The sequence below is a fragment of the Canis lupus genome, chromosome 28 (assembly GCF_003254725.2).
Source record: "Canis lupus dingo isolate Sandy chromosome 28, ASM325472v2, whole genome shotgun sequence".
In the NCBI taxonomy this organism is placed as follows: Eukaryota; Metazoa; Chordata; class Mammalia; order Carnivora; family Canidae; genus Canis; species Canis lupus.
Genome location: NC_064270.1, coordinates 14,137,823 through 14,157,691, shown reverse-complemented (window position 1 = coordinate 14,157,691; position 19,869 = coordinate 14,137,823). Strand labels below are relative to the sequence as shown.

General features: G+C 36.5%; 1 protein-coding gene across 11 annotated transcripts in view; it reads right to left on the bottom strand.

The window, feature by feature from the left end:
* The window catches only part of BTRC (beta-transducin repeat containing E3 ubiquitin protein ligase), a 184,325-nt gene that overhangs the window by 134,439 nt on the left and 30,017 nt on the right, over nt 1–19,869 (bottom strand). The window contains exon 1 of one of the 11 annotated variants that reach the window (XM_035707918.2): nt 5,120–5,140. The exons of the other annotated variants lie outside the window; for them this stretch is intronic. The gene's annotated coding sequence lies outside the window, so the exon portion shown is untranslated. Of the gene's footprint in view, nt 1–5,119; nt 5,141–19,869 lie in introns of those variants that run through there. 11 annotated transcript variants of the gene reach the window in all.

Here is a 19,869-nt window from a genome sequence, read left to right as displayed (position 1 = left end):
CGGCTCAGTGGTTGAGCATCTGCCTTTGGGTCAGGGCATGATCCTGGAGTCCTGGGATCGAGTCCTACATCAGGCTCCCCACAGGGAGCCTGCTCTTCCCTCTGCCTGTCTCTGACTCTCTTTCTCTCTGTGTCTCTCATGAATAGATAAAATCTTTAAAAAAATAAATAAAATAAATAAAATGCATATTGTAGTCTCTAGAGTGACCACTAGAACAAAACAAAAAAAGGCACTTACTTAATAAGGCAATAGAGGAGATAAAATGGAATAGTAAAACAAAACAAAAACAAAAAAGTAATCCAAAAGAGCAGGAAAATTTGAATCAAAAGGTAAAAAGAGGGCAGCCTGGGTGGCTCAGCAGTTTAGCATCTGCCTTTGGCCCAGGGCGTGATCCTCGAGTCCCAGGAACGAGTCCCGCATCGGGCTCCCTGCATGGAGCCTGCTTCTCCCTCTGCCTGTGTCTCTGCCTCTCTCTGTCTCTCATGAATAAATAAATAAAATCTTAAAAAAAAAAAAAGGTAAAAAGAACAGTTGGAACAGAAACAAATACAAAAAATGGTAAATTTAAATTTAATCATTCTAATAACTACATTAAATATAAATGGTCTAAATCCACATTTTTCAAATAGTGACCAATAGTTATATGAGGCCACTGAGCAACTGAGTGATGGCTAGTCCAAATTGAGATGTGCTTCACTGTAAAATCACAAGATTTTGAAGACGAAAAAAAATATCTTAATAACTTTATATTGATTACATGTTAACATAATACTTAAAATATACTGGGCTAAATCAAAAGCACTATGAAGATTTCTATGGTTTCTTTTTATTTTTTTGATATGAAAATTTAAGTGATATTCTTGGTTAAGATCTGTGGCTAACATATTTCTATTGGATAGTGCAAGTCCAAACACTGACAGACTGTTGAACTAAATTAAAAAGATACAACTATAAATTAATATATACAGATAAAAGTAAAAGCTTGAAAAAGATATCACAAAAGGTAATCATCATAAGGAAGCTGAAATGGCTTTACTAATATCAAAGTATACTTCTGAACAAGGAATATTAACAGGGATAAAGAGAGCCATTTCATAATGATAGCGGTCAATTAATCAAGAAGTCTTAAAAGTATATGTGCTTTTAACAAAATTTCAAAATATAACAAGCAAAATACACAGAACTAAAGGGTCAATACAATCTACAATCACAGTTGGCAGTTTTAACCCCTTCCTCAGCTACTGGATAGAATAAGCAAAAAAGTATTGAAGAGCATAATTAATGAACTTGACCTAATGACTTTTCTAAAACACTGTACCCAAGAATTGTAGTTGTTTCTAAGCACACTTGCTACAAAATAGAACTTAAGATGGACCATGAAGCAAGTATCAACAAATTTCAAAGGACTGAACTTGCACAGAGTATGTTGTTTACTAGCTATATAAAACAGTATCAAAAAGATAACAGGGATTCTAGCTCCAGTTAAAATGGAATAAGCACATTCCCTTCTCCAAATCCCATTGAATATAGCTACGAAAAATGGACAGACTGCATGGTACAACTATCTGGGGACTCTGAAAAGTAAACAATAGGCAGATTATGGAAGACTTCAATACACCACCAAATCAACAATGAATTTACCTTTTTTTTTTTTAAATTACTCTAATATCCACCAGCCTAGACTACAGCCTGAAACCCAAAAGGAAACAAAAATAGATCCAGGTGTAGGCAAAGATAGATCCAGGAAAAGCCCTCTAGTGTTGGCCCAAGGAGTGTAAAAGGGTATTTAACACTCAGAGAAAAAGGTGGAAAACTTCCATCTTTCTTTAAAGTTCTCTCTACTGCCTCCAACCAATCCCAGGATGAAAGCCATTGTAAAAGAAGGGGCCCTTGGGAACATAAAACTCTGAAGTAAGGAAACTCTCTTTGTTCAAAGGAGCTGTAATCCTAAAAGGCTGAGGTGAAACCTCATTGTTTCTTTTCCCTCTTTATTCTCCTATCACTTAGCCCCAGATACAGTGACATATTCAAGTTGCAAAGCAGATTTTTTAAAAGCTCCAGTTTTCTGGGTTTGAAATAGGGAATCTTAAAGAACTAGATAGTACTGAGGCGATCATGGAGAGGAAGGAGCTCAGGAGAGCAAGCCCATAAAATAGTTTATGAACTAAACTATGCTCACTCGCAAGCTTCACATATGTGGATATGTCCTAAAGCAGCAAGCCATAGACTCTAAGAACTGAACTACAAAAAAAAAAAAGGAAGAAGAAGAAGAAGAAGAAAGAAGAAGAAGAAGAAAGAAGAAGAAGAAAGAAGGAAGAAGGAAGAAGGAAGAAGGAAGAAGGAAGAAGGAAGAAGGAAGAAGAAGAAGAAGAAGAAGAAGAAGAAGAAGAAGAAGAAGAAGAAGAACTGAACTACAAGATAGACTACCATCCAGATCACAGACTGGCCACTGACTGGCATACACATAGACTTCAATAGCAATGCAAAGGCTTTAAAAATGGAATAGACTTTGAGATCATACCCCCACAGAAGGCTGTTTGGACTTGTAGACTGAATTCAACTGGGTTGTGAGAGCCTACTAAAACAAAAACATATACATTTTCAATAGGATATAAACAAAATTCAGAGTCATATAATATTTTAAAATGTCCAGGATACAACCCAAAAATTACATAGTATACAAAAAAAAAAAGAGGGTAATTTCAGTTTATTATCAACAGATGCCAATTCTAAACTGACACAAATGTTGGAATTACCTTTAGAGACAAAGACTTCAACTATTATAAAACTGTTCCAGGGATCCCTGGGTGGCGCAGCGGTTTAGTGCCTGCCTTTAGCCCAGGGCGCGATCCTGGAGACCCGGGATCGAATCCCACGTCGGGCTCCTGGTGCATGGAGCCTGCTTCTCCCTCTGCCTATGTCTCTGCCTCTCTCTCTCTCTCTCTCTCTCTGTGTGACTATCATAAATAAATAAATAAATAAATAAATAAATAAATAAATAAATAAATAAATAAATATTTTTAAAAAATAAATAAAACTGTTCCAATATCAAAAGGTAAACACTCTTGAAAGAAATATAAAAATAAAAGTCTCAGCAAAGAAACAATAGATGTACCATAGAACCAAATGGAAATCTAGAAGCCAAAAACAACCGAAATTCCAAAACTCATTGGATAAACTCAATAGCAGAAGATTACAGACCAATACTCCCTAAGAAATACAGGTAAAGGGATCCCTGGGTGGCGCAGCAGTTTAGCGCCTGCCTTTGGCCCAGGGCGTGATCCTGGAGACCTGGGATCGAATCCCACGTCGGGCTCCCGGTGCATGGAGCCTGCTTTTCCCTCTGCCTGTGTCTCTGCCTCTCTCTCTCTCTGTGTGACTATCATAAATAAAAATAGAAAGAGAAAGAAAGAGAAAGAAAGAGAAAGAGGAAGGGAGGAAGGGAGGAAGGGAGGAAGGGAGGAAGGGAGGAAGGGAGGAAGGGAGGAAGGAAGGAAGGAAGGAAGGAAGGAAGGAAGGAAGGAAGAAGAAGAAAGAAAGAAAGAAAGAAAGAAAGAAAGAAAGAAAGAAAGAAAGAAAGAAAGAAAGAAAGAAAGAAAGAAAGAAAGAAAAAGAAATCAATCAATCAATCTTGGGCAGCCCCGGTGGCGCAGCCCCAGGGTGTGATCCTGGAGACCCGGGATCGAGTCCCACATCAGGCTCCCTGCATGGTGCCTGCTTCTCCCTCTGCCTGTGTCTCTGCCTCTCTCTCTCTAGCTGTGTCTCTATGAATAAATAAATAAAATCTTTAAAAAAAGAAAGAAAGAGAAATCTTGTCATTTGCATGATGTGAATGGAACTAGATATTATGCTAAGCAGGTAAGTCAATCAAAGAAAGACAATTATCATAGGATCTCCCTCATATGTGGAATTTAAGCAACAAAACAAAGGATCATAGGGGAAGAGAAGAGAAAATAAAACAAGATGAAATCAGGGGGATCCCTGGGTGGCTCAGCGGTTTGGCGCTTGCCTTTGGCCCAGGGTGTGAGCGCTTGCCTTTGGCCCAGGGTGTGATCCTGGAGACCCGAGATCGAGTCTCATGTCAGGCTCCAGGCATGGAGCCTGCTTCTCCCTCCTCCTGTGTCTCTGCCTCTCTCTCTCTCTGTCTATCATAAATAAATAAATAAATCTTAAAAAAACAAAACAAAACAAGAAATCAGAGAGGGAGACAAATCATAAGAGACTCTTAATCATAGGAACAAACTGAGGGTCGCTGGAGGGGCAAGGGGATTGGGTGATTGGGTAATTGGGTGATAGACATTAAGGAGGGCACGTGGTGTAATGAGTACTGGATATTATGTAAGACTGATGAATCACTGACCTCTACCTCTGAAACCAATAAACATTATATTAACTAAGTAAATTTCATTTTTTAAATAAATAAATAAATAAATAAAACAAACAAACCCAGAAACATACAAAAAGGTTATACATCAATGACCAAATGGGATTTACCCCAGGAATGCAAGTGTGGCTACTCAGATTCCTAAAGGTGTTCTAACGCCTGTCTCCCTGTCTTTGTGGTACCTGATTGCACATCTTCCCCTTTAGTTCCATGAGTTAAGTTATCTCTGTGCCCTAAAATAGTTGCCTCTTCTTGCTTACGGGGGGACTGATACAATCTGTTACACGAAACAAAAAGTACTTGATGAAGACAGAAATATAATTCTAAAATTAGTACTATCCCCAGAGTAGACACCATGGGAAGCTTATTACAATGATGCCATCAATGCTTGAATTTTTTTTTAATTTAAGCCTTCCAAAATGACTAGATTAACTTTATGAAAACAAAACCAGTCCTGCCTTTAAGATGATTATAATTTAGTAAATAATTAGATTTAAAGATTTAGCTACCACATTAATATTTATAAAAACACTGGAAAACACTAAATAAATTAAAATTTGAAATGTAAAATATTATGTTTGCTATCATTATTGTTAGATCATATAAACTCACACTTTTTATATAATACCTGGATGCCTAGGCCAGTGCTGTACACATAACAAAAGTGCTCAAGAAATCCCTGGTGAAATGAACTGTTGAACTATCATGACAACTGAGAGGAAATGTGATACTAACCCAGAAGAAAAGACATCAGGTTCTGGTGCAGACTTATCTTCAAATCAATTGTAAGTTCTTGGGCAATTCGCTTAATTCATGCACCTCAGCTTCTCCACTGGTAAAATGGAATAGATTAAAATATTCCTGACAGTACCTTGCAGCAATTCCATAATTCTGTGATTTATTTAAGCCCATCAATAACACTTCTAATATTGAATTCTTTTTCTTTAATACAGATTTTTCTTAGGAATTATTACATTCACCACAAAATCTGGACTAAAGAGTTCAAAATCCCTTTTAACAGTAAGGTGAAGGGGAAGTAAGATAGTAGCTCCTGATGCTTATTTAGAACTACTAAAATTCAAACATGGATACTTTCTAAAATAATTTTTATTCATTATTATCTATTAAGCATGCAATTAGTCAAATATAACACTGATAAACTAGAATTTTGAACAAACAAATGCTTTAAAATTCTAATAACTATGCATAAGCAGTAAATTATTCTTACTTGAATTTCTACTGCTGTGTAGCACAGGGTTACTAAGTACATAATTACATAAGAGAATCACCCTACTTCCAAAGGAGCCATTCCAGTGAATTGTGTAAATAATATGCTTTAAAAAAACATAACCTCCTCACATACGAATTTAGATTTACCAGATATGGAGTAGCTGTGTACCTGTGAGACTAGAACATTGTCTTTAAAAGGCCTTCCTAATTATGAATTTACCAGAGAGACTAGAATGACCCAAAGCAAATTAATATAGACTTCTTTTCATAACTTTCTATAAAAACACTGTCACTAGTCTGTTTCAGTAAACAAAACAAAAGCTCTTAAAAGTCACTGGCTTGAGGGGATCCCTGGGTGACTCGATGGTTTAGCGCCTGCCTTCTGCCCAGAGCATGAACTGGAGTCCCAGGATTGAGTCCAGTGTCGGGCTCCCTGCATGGAGTCTGCTTCTCCCTTTGCCTGTGTCTCTGCCTCTCTCTCTGTGTCTTTCATGAATAAATAGATAGAATCTTTAAAAAAAAAAAAAAAAAAAAGTCACTGGCTTGGGCAGCCCAGGTGGCTCAGCGGTTTAGCACCGCCTTCAGCCCAGGACCTGATTCTAGAGACCTGGGATCGAGTCCTACGTCAGGCTCCCTGCATGGAGCCTGGTTCTCCCTCTGCCTGTGTCTCTGCCTCTCTCTCTCTCTCTCTCTCTCTCTCTCTCTCTGTGTGTGTGTGTGTGTGTGCTCTCAGGAATAAATAAATAAAATCTTAAAAAAAAAAAAGAAAGTCACTGGCTTGAGAGAACTCCAGAGTAGAAGACTATAGTCAAATTTTTCTAACATTGACATTCTGGTTTTCTTTAATTACCAAATAATTTTGTTTTTCTCTCATTTATATCAATATAACAAATCTTAAATATTTGGTCTGTAGCTGATCTTACTGTGAGATTGCTGAACTTGAAACTAAGAACAATTTTGGGTTTTTTTTTTAAAATCACATAAAATATTCAACATTAGCAGGCAGCAGGGTATCATAATACCTAGATGCCACATGTTTTCTGTACTGAAAAAGTCATTTTTAATACCCATCTACAGGAAATCAACCAACTTAGTAAACAAATTTATGCATGCAGCCAGGTGGTATCTTTATTCTCCCCATAACAGAACAAAAAGTAAGGATGTTCACTTACATTTCTTACATTTTCTTTGCTACATTATTAAAAATCACCTTATGCTAAGTAAAAAGAATTCCTCTATTTCTGTAGTCCTCATTTACTCACTAAGAGTAAAACTGCAATTACCTCAGATTAAGTTTTACAAACTCCTCTCCTATACCTGTACTTAAAGACCTTTTAAATCATGCCACAAAGAAATTATTTGGTTATACTGGAATTCCATTGAATTGAATTAAATTCAAGTCAAATCCCATTGTAATTAACTCTTGAGACTGTCCAAATTATTTTTTTTGCCCTAGAATGTACTGCATTAAATATTATTTGAAATAACAGGCCCCCAGTTAAGGGCTAGGAATCATGGGGTTAACACAATTTTTGATGATGTGGGTTTGGCCTATACAAATTTCAAATGACTGCAGCGCTCACTGGAAGGGTTAGGCTTTATATATCTCTGGGAGAGAGAAGGAGGGAAGAATAAGGGAGAGGAATGGTAGGGGAAAGGGAAAAAGGGGTGGAGGAAGAAAGGAAAGAAAAAGCTTGATTGTAACTAGAGAAGTAAAGAGTTGAAGCAGTCTGCCATCTTGAAGAAAAACATTTGTAACACTTCCTTTCCAGTATGATCTATGACTCAACTGAGGCTGGTGCCATGTTAATAATCCACATATCAAGGCAGACTGGCTGCCATGTGAGCAACAAGAGCTCTTATCCCTCACTTGGCAGGCAAAAAAAGCAAAAGAAGACACAGAGTAAAATCCTTTAATTGGGAGGTCAGGGGAGAGGAGACAAACCCTCACACTTCCAGATTATCCCCTTCTCTACAGATGTGTTTGCTCTAATAATGAGTTCAAAAGGATAACTATTTGGAGCTTTCTTCTTAGCTAAGAGGGAAACTCTGCTCATGAAAAGGGTACCCAGATACCAAACAGTATTTCAGTGACTGCAAATCAAGTATCCCAGCCTTCTTGGGTACTCCTTAATTTAACTTTTGTGTAGGGGTAGAGAAAAGAAAATTACTTGCTCATTAGAAAGAGAGTAAAAGACTACATAAATAAATGTAGGCATATTACACCTGACTTCCTAGGCACCACAGACCAGCAGAGAAGAAACTTGTTTTCTGCACTGTGTTTACTCCACTATTTGCAAATGGCTGGCTGATTGGCAGCTACAATATATGAAAATAAATAACCATTTCAAAGATCAAGTATCCTGTTCCCTGGTAAGTAACAAAAATGAAGATTATCTACCCTCCCCATCCAGTTTATGGAATTTAGCAGAATAGGTTTACTGGCTACTTGATTGCTTGATGTGTTATGAGGACATTTTCTGTGATGGTGTGGTTATTATTTAGGTAAGATCAGAAATTCCCCTTCCTCTCAGGACATCAGTATTAAGAATTAGGGATCCCTGGGTGGCGCAGTGGTTTGGCGCCTGCCTTTGGCCCAGGGCACGATCCTGGAGACTCGGGATCGAATCCCACGTCGGGCTCTCGGTGCGTGGAGCCTGCTTCTCTCTCTGCCTGTGTCTCTGCCCCTCTCTCTCTCTGTGTGGCTATCATAAATAAATAAACTTAAAAAAAAAAAAAAAAAAAGAATTACATATTCACAAAAAGGATCCAAAATGATATTTCTGAAGCAAGTGAAATGTGACAAGAAACTGTGAAATGGGGAGTGATGAATACACCTAATATTTTTTTTTCTTCCAGGAAAATAAAGTACCTAATCTTACAATCCAATTTATCACAAGCCAAGACACAAATCAGTAAGTCTCAAATGTACAACCTGATGGTACTGCCCACTTTAAGACACCAATCTAAAAATCAGTGCATCAGATTTTAATAGAATACATTTTACATATTTACAAAGAAACCTTTAAAAATGTCTGTTCCAAGATAAGTTAGGAGAAAGGGAGGTTCAAATTCATGGGATACCTCCCAGTGGTATTATGGTCTCTAGGCACAACGGGATATGGGCACTTATGTTCCACTTTCATTTTCAAACTCCTTTACGAAATGTTAGCTAACTTGTTGATGGAGTCATTAAAGGGCTTGCTATATCTGAACCATTTAATAACTGAAGTTGTCTGATCTATATCACATGAGTCATACATGACCTCCTACTATTAAGTAACAGCAGAAGGGGATGCGTATTTTACAAATCTTTCAAAACAAACAAAAAAACCCTAGCTCTCTCTTCTTTCCTGCCATCTTTTCCTGCTTTTTATTTTTTTTAAAAAAGATTTTATTTATTCATGAGAGACACAAAAAGAGAGACAGAGACACAGGCAGAGGGAGGAGAAGCAGGCTCCATGCAAGGAGACTGATATGGGACTTGATCCCGGGAATCCAGGATCACGCCCTGAGCCGAAGGCAGATGCTCAACCGTTGAGCCACCCAGGTGTCCCTTTTTCTGCTTTTTAAAAAGAGGTTCCTTCCATATGCCTATATGAAGGAACAGATTTTGATTAGTCAGGCAAAATTGGGCAATGCTTAAAGTACAGAGCTTATTTATGAAAACCAAGGAAATTAACATTAATATTTGGATTGTGACTGAAAATAATAGATTACTTATGGTCAATATTATCTCTCATAACTGACTTATATTCACACTACAACACAAGAACATTAAATATAAAAACCTCTACAAAAGGTCAAAAGGGTAATGGCATTAGTGTACTCAGGTTCAGGTAGTATTTGACTATTTGCAATTAAATATAGACAAAAATACGGGTATTTAGACACTGCAGTTTTTAGATAAGGCCCTTAGTTTTACAGGTATTTATAGCATGTGCCCAGTCTTGCAGAACTCCATCTTCCTGCACCTCATTTGTAACATAAACTGCTCTTAAACCACTTCAATACATTGTTACTGAGATACTTCTTTTACACAGTACCTACAACGCAGCAGATCGATACTCTAATACAGAGATGCCAATTCCATTACCACAAAAATCTGTGCAAGCAGCCAGATGCTGAACAAAGAGCATGGCTTTCCTCAGCTTTATTCCTAACATGTCTCCACTTTACCAGGATGAAATATTTTGCTATGGTGGGCAACTAGAAGTTAGGAAAGAAATAATGGCATTTAAAATAACAATTAAGAAGCTTTGATTACAGAGAAAGTTTGAAAGATATAGCTAAAATAAATTTCTCCACACCTACAGGATGCTTATCATGTATCATCAAACCCATCTGTTCATCTACAATCATGCTGCACTTGATGCTTTACAAACTGCCACGACATTAGGTGTTTATGCCACAGTTCAACACAAGACTAAAATGATACAGAGAGAGGTTATGGAAAAGGATGGAAATAAAGTCCTGGGTAAGAAACGGGGAAAAGGAACAAAACACCACTTTCGGTAACACAATTTCGACTTCAACTTCTAAATTTGCTACCAAAAAATCTTTATTCACAAGCTTTTCATATAGCTATTACATTTATCTTCCTTTAGACCATCATTATGATCTGAGGCAATAAAAGGGAGTTGAAATATCATTAGAAAGGACAGGTATCTGTCTACATGCAGTGGTACTAGCAACTTGTGGCACTAGAGGGATTTAACTTTTGTCTAAAACCAATTCTCGCTGTCTTTTCTTACACTATTTACTTCCAATGGACTAATGTTGCAATACATCCTTTCTAGACTAGCTTTAATCATTTTCACAACTATGGTTGCTATGACAACAGGATACAGCTTATCTGTGCTGTTTTCATTTTCCCCATCTGAGTTGCCATAACAACACAATTATTCTCCTTTTCTCCAATATGTGACAACTTTATTTTAGTATTGTAATCTTAAGAACACTAGATTTCCCCATGAAGAAAGTGAATAATAGAATTTATAAGAATTTTATTTAGGGATGCCTGGGTGGCTCAGTGGTTGACTGTCTTCTGCCTTTGGCTCAGGGCATGATCCCAGAGTCCTGGGATAGAGTCCCACATTGGGCTCTCTGCATGGAGCCTGTTTCTCCTTCTGCCTATGTCTCTGCCTCTCTGAATAAATAAAATCCTAAAAAAAAATTATTTAAATAATACCCAATTTTAAAATCTTTCGAGGTGTTATTTTGATATTTTTATCATAGGAAAACAAACAACATTAAAAACCTTGATATCTGCTGAAATCTAAAGACTGTCTGCCATTAGTAGTGACTGATTTTCATACAGACTTCCACAAAAAACAACATCATCATGATTATGAGCTGCAGGAAAGTGTCAATTAATACCTGTCCCAAGTAGATCAAGAATGAAGATAGTTCTACACCACCTACCTTGCTGTGGTAATCCCACATCAATTGGTATGAATACATCAGCTTGGAGTAGCGGGCTTTATACTATGTAAACTATACTTAAAAATCTTTTTACCTCTTATCAAAGGTTTTCTATGATAGTAGAATCCTGCTTCAGTTCAAATTCTTTTAGAGTATAAATTGAGTATTTATAAAAACTCACATTCATACAAAAGATAAAAACATTTATTGGGACACCTGGGTGGCTCAGCAGTTGAGCATCTGCCTTTGGCTCAGGGCGTGATCCCATGGTCCCAGGATCGAATCCCACATCGGGCTCCCTGCACGGCGCCTGCTCCTCCCTCTGCCTACGTCTCTGCTTCTTCTCTGTGTCTCTCATGAATAAATAAAATCTTTAAAAAGGAGGGGGGGAAACATTTATTATTCTAAACCAACAACGAAAAAATTTTAAGTATTTTGGCTAATGGGCCACCATCTCCATTACTAGGACCATCATGCTGGGACATGAAAGTATGTTTTTAAAAAACCCAATTGTTATAAACCCTTTGTTGTACTAGTATTTGCTATAACAGGACTTTGTATATGCAAAAGGTTATCTTAATTTAATAGCTTACATCACTAAGTTCAGATCTTTTAGCCCCTTGATCAGGTGACAAAATATACTAAAAAAACTTCTCCCACAGCATAAATATCCATGAATATCCATGAATATATATACATATTTATTGCTTACAAACAAAACATGGAAATATTACTATTTAAGGAGAAAATATGCAAATGTTACTAAATTCTCCTTTACTTCCCTACAGGCATATAAAAGATTATTTATAATATTATAGTATTTTTACAGGATAGATATCACATATTAATGTAACGACACATTTTAATGTTGATCACAGCTGAGATAATTTAACAAATTTTGTAGTTTGCGATGATCTAAAAGATAGAATTATTTAACTAAACCTGTGGATCAGAAGAAAACTTAGTCTTTCATAGTACAATCATTTTCTTAAGTTCATTTTTCAAAGGAAAAAATCCACTATTTACCTAAACTCTGAAATAACAATTTAACAAATTGGTTTTTAGCCACCTGTGTTTTTAAGGACTATAGGTGACAGAGTCTGCAAATGTTAAGAGCAAAAATGATTGGCTCAAGATCTTTCCTTTAAAATCCTTTCCAATAAGGAAAACTCCAAGACAATGATAATGAAAATAAAGCCACTGGAGCAACAGTGGGGTTACACTGCCTACAAGAGAAGTTCAAGAAGGGGTAGGAACAGCATAGAAGCTGAAAAAAAGAGAGAGACTAGCACAAAATAGATTCCAATCTAAGTGAACTGGTTAGACCCTCTAATGAAAATTAAACAAGCAAACTGGGCTAAAATCATATATGACATGCCATCTCTCCAACCCAGCTTTCTTATTTCCTTAAATTGTTTTACTGGTAGGGAACCTCAAGAAAATCCTCCTTTGCAAAGCCTACACAACCCTAAGACATGCTACCTTCCAATGACTTCCAAGTTAGCTGAAGCCAGTAGGTCCTAGGCTGTAAGCAAGATGATATAATTTTATTAGACTGTAATAATGTGAATTTAGGCACTAATGCTGTTCAAATTATGTGTCTCAAAACTGGATTGTTGTGATGCACTTTGACAGAATCAGTTAATTATTTGTGCATGTGTAGCCTAGCATTTTTGGCAAAAGCTATGACTCATCCAGAATATCCCTTAAAAGAAAGCCTTTGGCTTCATCTCCAGGGCAGTCGGCTATGAGCTGACATGCATTCAGATCTGTGCTACTGCTGTTACACCTGCTGGAACTCAGTGGTGGAATTGCTATTCCTGCCCTGATCTGACATGTCTAGCCATGTACTCCATAGGGACTTACAGGCTACTGGGACATGTCCCTACCACTCTTCTCAGGAATGTGTTGTACCCTGTCAAGAGTGGTAAGAATTTTAACCCTTACTCCGTCTGGGCTAGGGACTTCCTTATTTCTCCTCTCTGCTCCTAAAGAAAGAGGTAGTTTGCTTTTGTTTTACTCATAACTAAGTCTATGATCTCTATGTGTTTTGTGGAAAGAAGATTAGAGGAAGAACCTGCTTTTAGCTTTACCTTTGATACTAGGCAACTGAGTCTTTAAAGAGACAAAAGCTCTTATCTCAGGAATAAACTAGTGACCATTATTAGAAGCAAAGTGGAATTCACAAGCCCAGCCAGTTGTCTGATGCAAAAAGTACAAAAGTGTAAGTGTAAGAATTTCATATATGTGTAGGAGATCTATATGTACTCTCATGCTCCAAGATATAATGCAGTGATTTCTAAAGTTCTTCCAAATTGAACTGAGATGAAAATATCTCCCTTTGTCCCACTAAACAATGTCCATATTCCATAAAATCTTTAGAATAAAGGAAGACCTAGGTACAAAATCCTAGGCACACAGTTAGTTTTAGAAGGACATACTATACAATGTAGTATACTGGTAATGCTTCTTCTAAGGATTAGTTTTCTCATTCAAGTGCCTTTCAATGATGTATGAAATTTGAAGAGAATGTGAAAAAAGGCAAAGAACTCAATTCTGCCACAATTAGGCCAGTTGTGTTAGGCCAGTTGTTTCCCAAAGTGAGTTGTACACATGCCAGGTGATAAGCAAGATAATCCTTTCAGATCCCTTCAGAAGGGAAAGGTTTTTATTCAAATTAATTTAGCTTTAAAAAAATATCTTGATTTTTATAATATAGATTGACACTAGTTCCCTCATTTGATCTGATGTTAGATGCCCAAATGTAACTTGTAAACTGGGAAGGAAGGGAGACTGGGAGTCCACAACACAAACAGGTTAGAAAGAGCGCCCCCCCCAACTCCCATTTATTCTTTTAACATACTGCAAAAAACTGTAGTGTTCAGGATTTAAGAATATAAGAAGAAAGAAAAGAAAAGAAAAGAAAAGAAAAGAAAAGAAAAGAAAAGAAAAGAAAAGAAAAGAAAGAAAAGAAAGAAAAGAAAAGAAAAGAAAGAAAAGAAAAGAAAAGAAAAAAGAAAAGAGAAAAGAAAGAAAAGAAAAGAAAAGAAAAGAAAAGAAAAGAAAAGAAAAGAAAAGAAAAAAGAAAAGAACCTAGTGTTAAATAAACTGTCAAGTAATCCTCTAATTCCTTGCAGGAGCCCTTCACTAGTCACTTTACAAGATAAAAATACTATACTAACCATACATGAAAAAAGCGAGCCAAAGACAATATCAAAGTAACCATCTAAAATATGAATTTATGTACACTATTTATATGCATGTATATACACTACTCACAATTTATATCCAGAAAGTATATATAATGCACATACCCTGCTGTAAGTATATATACTGTGCCTTGATATAATAGCTAATGATAGTAATGCATGAATACAATTTGCAATTTGTAACTTAACAAATAAAAATACCTACCGATGGGTACTCAAAATTATTTTCTGGTTAGGCCACTGTTCTAAATAACAAGATACTTGGATTTATTTATTTTTAATTGTGATATAATTAACATATAACATTGTATAAGTTTAAGATCTACAAAATATTGATGAGACTTTTTATATTGCAATATGACTGCCATTGTAGTGTTAGCTAACACCTCTCCTCACATAACTATCAATTCTCACATAATTATCATGTCTTCTGCAGAAGCAGGAACAATTAAGATCACTTGGATTTGTTTTTAAAGAATTTAGCAAAATAAGGCACATGTCAACCTTGCCATTTTTATAGAGTCCCTGAATCAGTTCCAACTTACACCTGGTGAACAAGAAGGGGTTCTACTTTGTGATGCTTGAACTAGGAGGGCTGAAATCATGCTAAGAAACAAAGGTAATTTTCCTTTTGGTATTAATCATAACAATTGACTCAGGACAATGTGGGCAGTACCATGTTTTAGTATTATAAATTCCATTTGCTAGCAAATTAGGTCTTTAGTTCCAAAGACGAGATGTTTCAAATGATTAGTCTCTAGTTCCAACGGGTAGTCTCTTTATACACTCCAAAATAATAAATTTCAAAAAAGTAGTTCACCCACTTGAATACACTTCTAATCCAAAGATATGTTCCAAGGGCTTCAAATTACATGATTTTCCAAACCTAATTCTTCAAGTATTACTTTAATCTAACCTAATTCCTCAAGTGTTATAATACTTTTTTAAAGATTTTATTTATTTATTCATAGAGACACACAGAGAGAGAGAGAAGCAGAGAGAGAAGCAGGCTCCATGCAGAGAGCCTGACGTGGGACTCGATCCAGGGTCTCCAGGATCACGCCCTGGGCTGCAGGCAGTGCTAAACTGCTGCACCACCGGGGCTGCCCAAGTGTTATAATATTTAATAGATAAAAAGGTTCCAGAACAAACAGAAACTAAAAAAACTTAAAGTATTTAATATTTTCTTAATATTTTATACGGCAGGAGCTATAGTTGGCATATAGGATAAATAGTGACTTCTTCAAGTTGTTTTAAATATAAATCAGATTGCATGCCATATCAAGAAATCCTGGTTATATACAGATAGTTTCAGGAAAATTTCTCTAGGCAAAATGTTCATTAAAACTTTAATAATCAGGGATGCATGGGTGCCTCAGATGTTGAGCTGAGCCTTTGGCTCAGGGTGTGATCCCGGAACCCCAGGATCGAGTCCTACATCAGGCTCCCTGCATGGGATCTGCTTCTCCCTCAGCCTGTGCCTCTTACCTCTCTTTCTGTATCTCTCATGAATAAATAAAATCTTAAAAAAAAAAACTTTAATAATCAAGAGTACAATTTCTCAATATGATGTAGAACCATTTATATTTACCTCTTTTCACACAAGCATCCAAATACACATTTGAATTACCCACATGACTTCAAAAGTATAAAGTTACTGTGTTCTACCTGATGTGATCACTTGAAAAATGTTTGGAAGTTGCTAGGGACAGAAAAATTAGAAAAGAGATAGTATATAAATCGTTACAAGTGTTTTATTTTTTTTTATTTTTTAAGATTGATTGATTGATTGATTTATTTATTTATTTATTTATTTATTTATTTATGACGGAGGGGGGGAGGCAGAGACACAGGCAGAGGGAGAAGCAGGCTCCATGCAGGGAACCTGATGTGGGATTCGATCCCTGGTCTCCAGGATCACACCCTGGGCTGAAGGTGGAGCTAAACCACTGAGCCATCCGGGCTGCCCCCTTACAAGTGTTTTAAAAAATAAATAAATAAATGAAGTTCAAAAAAGTGGTCATGTAGGGTGACAGGATTTTAAAATTTTTACTTTCTCAAATCTGTTCTAATGCCTTGAAAAAAACAAAAGAAAGCTCAATTATTCAAAGTTATATGGGACATCAAAACTAAAGCAGTAATATCAAGACTTATTTACTCTGAGGAGTCTAAAATAGACTTCATGAGGTAGGATGGGCTATTTACCATTACCTCCATTTTGGAAGATGAGAAATATGGAAGATAAATGATTTTATACATATTTATTTGCTGCCTAACATGTGCCATGCACTGAGATATACTGGAGAGCAAAACAATTAAAACTTTACCTGCATGTAGTTTATTTTCTAGTTGAAACAACAGTGGAAGAGTATTTGCTTTAGTTAGGATAGTCTCTAAGGAGCTGACATCTGAACTGAGACACAAAAGATACAATAAGGATTTAAGTAAAAAACCAGGGTCAAAGAAAACAGTAAACAAAAACGCTTTATAGTTGTCTTGCCAAGAGTTTGGCAAAATGCCAGTGTAACTAGACCATAATTGAAGAGTGGGAGTACTGGCATTAGATAGTGAAAGAGGTAGGAAGAACCAGATCTGCCTGGCAGAACAAAAGTCAGGTTTATCCTGCGTGGCCTAAGTGCAAAGAAAAGATAATGAAAAGTTTTATATTTAGATTTTTGAAAGATCACTAGGACTCCTTATGGAAATTGGATTTAATGATTATAATAGTTAGAAAAATATTATACATTAAAAGTAATGGAGTGCCCACCTGGCTTTGACGATAGAGCATGTGACTCCTCAGGGTTGTAAGTTTGAGGCCCATGTGGGATGTCGGGATTACTTAAAAATAAAATCTGGAAAAAAAAAAAAAAAAAGGAGGCACACAAACACACCCCCAACCAATAAAAATAGGTCAACACCCCCAACATATAATAGTGAAACTTGCAAATCTCAAAGAGAAAATTCTGAAAGCAGCTCATGACAAGAGGTCTGTAACCTACAAGGACAGAAACGTTAGACTGGCAGCAGACCTATCTGGAGAGATCCACCAGGCCAGAAGGAATGGCATGATATATTCAGGGTGCTAAATGAGAAAAATATGCAGCCAAGAATATTGTATCCAGCTAGGCTGTCATTCAAAATAGAAGGATAGATAAAAAAGGTTCCAGGACAAACAGAAACTAAAAGAATTTGTGATTACTAAACCAGCCCTGCAAGAAATATTAAAAAGGATCTTTTAAGCAAAGAGTGAGCCCCAAAGTAACACAGACCAGAAAGGAACAGAGACAATATACAGAAACAGTGACTTTATAGGTAATACAATGGCACTAAACTCATACTTTTAATAGTTACTCTTAATGTAAATGGGCTAAATGCCCCAACCAAAAGACATAGGGTATCAGACTGGATAAAGAAGCAAGACCCATTGATATGCTGTCTGCAAGAAATCATTTTAGACCCAAAGACACCTCCATATTTATTTTTTTTTTTTGACACCTCCATTTTTCAAGTGAGGAGGTGGAAAACCATTTATCATGCTAATGGACATCAAAAGAAAGCTGGGGTGGCAATTCTTATCAGACAAATTAGATTTTAAACCAGAGACTGTAATAAGAGATGAGGAAGGACATTATATTATAATGTAAGCTGTTTCAAAAAATAGAAATGGAAGGAAAACTTCCAAACTCTTTCTGGGGCCAGCATTACCTTGATCCCAAAACCAAAGACCCAAAAAGGAGAATTACAGACCAATATCCCTGATGAACATGGATGCAAAAATCTTCACCAAGATACTAGCCAATAGGATCTAACAGTACATGAAAAGGATTACTCAAAAAAAAAAAAAAAAAAAGGATTACTCACCACAACCAACAACTAAGTGGGATTTATTCCTGGGCTGCAAGAATGGTTCAATATCCTCAAATCAATCAACGTGATACACTACATTAATAAAAGGACAAGAACCATAGGATCATCTCAATAGATATATGAAAAGCAGCTGACAAAGTATAGCATCCTTTCCTGATTAAAACTCTTCACAGTGTAGGGATAGAGGGAACATACCCATATCATAAAAGCCATATATGAAAAGCCCACAGCAAACATCATTCTCAATAGAGAAAAATAGAGGGCAGCCCCAGTGGCGCAGCGGTTAAGCGCCACCTGCAGCCCACGGCGTGATCCTGGAGACCCGGGATGGAGTCCCACATCAGGCTCTCTGCGTGGAGCTTGCTTCTCCCTGTGTCTCTATGAATAAATAAATAAAAATCTTTAAAAAAAAAAAAAAAAGAGAGAAAAACAGAGCTTTTCCCCTAAGATCAGGAACACAGCAGGGATATCCACTGTTCTTCAACATAGTACTAAAAGTCCTAGCCTCAGCAATAAGACAACAAAAAAGAAATAAAAGGCCTCCAAATTGGCAAAGAAGTCAAACTCTCACTCTTCACAGATAACATGATACTCTATGTGGAAAACCCAAAAGACTTCACCCTAAAATTGCTGGAACTCAGCAAAGTGGCAGGATATAAAATCAATGCGCAGAAATCAGTTGTATTTCTATACAATAACAATGAGACAGAAGAGAAATTAAAGAGTCGATCCCATTTACAATTGCACCAAAAACCGTAAGATACTTAGGAATAACCCTAACCAAAGAGGCAAAGGATATGTACTCAGAATACTACAAAACATTCATGAAAGAAATTAAAGAAGACACAAAGAAATGGAAAAATGTTCCATGCTCACGGGTTGGAAGAACAAATACTGTTAAAATGTCTATGCTACCCAGAGCAATTCAATGCAATCCCTACCAAAATACCACCAACTTTTTTTCACAGAGCGGAACAAACCATCCTAAAATCTGTATGGAACCAAAAAAGACTCCAAATAGCCAAAGGAATGTTGAAAAAGAAAATCAAACCTGGTGGCATCACAATTCTGGACTTCAAGCTCTATTACAAAGCTATAATCATCAAGACCGTATGGTACTGGCACAAAAAACAGAAAAGAAAACCCAGAAATGGGCCCTCAACTCTATGGTCAACTAATCTTCAACAAAGCACTAAAGAATATTTAATAGAGAAAAGACAGTCTAGTCTTTTCAGCAAATGTTGAAATAATTGGACAGCCACATGCAGAAGAACAAAACCAACCATTTCCTTATACCATAAACAAAAATAGACTCAAAATGGATGAAGACCTAAATGTGAGACAAGAATCCATCAAAATCCTAGGGAACATAGGCAGCAACTTCTGTGATCTTGGCCACAGCAACTTCTTGTTAGACATGTCTCCAAAGGCAAGGGAAACAAGGTAAAAATGAACTATCTTGATTTCACCAAGATAAAAATCTTTTGCACAGCAAAGGAAACAGTCAACAAAGCCAAAAGACAACTGAAAGAATGGGAAAAGATATTTGCAAATGTCTTATCAGATAAAGGGCTACTATCCAAAATCTATAAAGAACTTACCAAACTCAACACCCAAAGAACAAATAACCAAGAAATGGGCAGAAGACTTGAACAGATATTTTTCCACAGGAGATATACAAATAGCCAAAAGACACATAAAAAAAAAAAATGTTCAACATCACTTGGCATCAGGGAAATACAGATCAAAACCACA